Genomic DNA, 1,747 nt, shown 5'->3' with positions numbered 1-1,747 from the left:
GAAAATAATAATAATGCAAGGAGGATGCTTGGTGACTTTACTGCACCTAATTCCAATTTACATGGAAGAAGCATCTCCATCCCCACCATTGGAGCAAATAATTTTGAGCTGAAACCTCAATTAGTTTCTCTGATGCAGCAGAACTGCAAGTTCCAAGGACTTCCATCTGAAGATCCTTTTCAGTTCTTAACTGAATTTTTGCAGATCTGTGATACTGTTAAGACTAATTGAGTAGATCTTGAAGTCTACAGGCTCATGCTTTTCCCTTTTGCTGTAAGAGACAGAGCTAGAGTATGGTTGGACTCTCAACCCAAAGATAGCCTGAACTCTTGGGATAAGCTGGTCACGGCTTTCTTAGCCAAGTTCTTTCCTCCTCAAAAGCTGAGCAAGCTTAGAGTGGATGTTCAAACCTTCAGACAGAAAGAAGGTGAATCCCTCTATGAAGCTTGGGAGAGATACAAGCAACTGACCAAAAAGTGTCCTTCTGACATGCTTTCAGAATGGACCATCCTGGATATATTCTATGATGGTCTGTCTGAGTTATCTAAGATGTCATTGGATACTTCTGCAGGTCAATCCATTCACCTAAAGAAAACGCCTGCAGAAGCTCAAGAACTCATTGACATGGTTGCTAATAACTAGTTCATGTACACTTCTGAGAGGAATCCTGTGAGTAATGGGACACCTCAGAAGAAGGGAGTTCTTGAAATTGATACTCTGAATGCCATATTGGCTCAGAACAAAATATTGACCCAGCAAGTCAATTTGATTTCTCAGAGTCTGAATGGAATGCAAGCTGCATCCAACAGTACTCAAGAGGCATCTGCTGAAGAAGAAGCTTATGATCCTGAAAACTCTACAATAGCAGAGGTGAATTACATGGGTGAACCATATGGAAACACCTATAATCCCTCATGGAAGGATCAAAAGCCTCAACAAGGCTTTAATAATGGTGGAAGAAACAGGTTTAGCAATAGCAAGCCTTTTCCATCATCCACTCAGCAATAGACAGAGAACTCTGAACAAAATATCTCTAATTTAGCAAACTTAGTCTCTGATCTGTCCAAGGCCACTGTGAGTTTCATGAATGAAACAAGGTCCTCCGTTAGAAATTTGGAAGCACAAGTGGGCCAGCTGAGTAAAAGAATCACTGAAACCCCTCCTAGTACTCTCCCAAGCAATACAGAAGAGAATCCAAAAGGAGAATGCAAGGCCATTGAATTGATTACCATGGCCGAACCTGGGAGGAAGGTTGAGGACGTAAATCCCAGTGAGGAAGACCTCCTGGGACGTCCAGTGTTCAATAAGGAGTTTCCCTCTGAGGAACCAAAGGACTCTGAGGCTCATCTAGAGACCATAGAGATTCCATTGAACCTCCTTATGCCGTTCATGAGCTCTGATGAGTCTTCTTCTTCTGAAAAGAATGAGGATGTTACTGAAGAGTAAGTTGCCAAGTTCCTTGGCGCAATCATAAAGCGGAATGCCAATTTATTTGGTAAAGAGACTTGGGGAGATGAACCTCCCCTGTTCACCAATGAACTAAATGCATTGGATCAACTGAGATTGCCTCAGATGAAACAGGATCTTAGAAAGTTCCTAATACCTTGTACCATAGGCACCATGACCTTTGAGAAGGCTCTATGTGACCTGGGGTCAGGAATAAACCTCATGCCACTCTCTGTAATGGAGAAATTGGGAATTTTTGAGGTACAAGCTGCTAAAATCTCATAAGAGATGGCAGACAAAT

At 42.1% G+C, this 1,747-nt stretch overlaps 1 non-coding gene across 1 annotated transcript; it reads right to left on the bottom strand.

Moving 5' to 3' along the window:
• Window positions 1–387: 387 nt before the first annotated feature.
• Window positions 388–495, bottom strand: LOC148567360 (small nucleolar RNA R71). Its single transcript, XR_015881742.1, has one exon. It is a non-coding gene; the product is annotated as a small nucleolar RNA R71 (small nucleolar RNA).
• Window positions 496–1,747: the final 1,252 nt, after the last annotated feature.

The sequence above is a fragment of the Arachis ipaensis genome, chromosome B4, assembly GCF_059453495.1.
Source record: "Arachis ipaensis isolate K30076 ecotype BB chromosome B4, ASM5945349v1, whole genome shotgun sequence".
Classification (NCBI taxonomy): Eukaryota; Viridiplantae; Streptophyta; class Magnoliopsida; order Fabales; family Fabaceae; genus Arachis; species Arachis ipaensis.
Note: the sequence above shows the minus strand (reverse complement) of the source record. Positions and strands in the feature narration are given on the sequence as shown.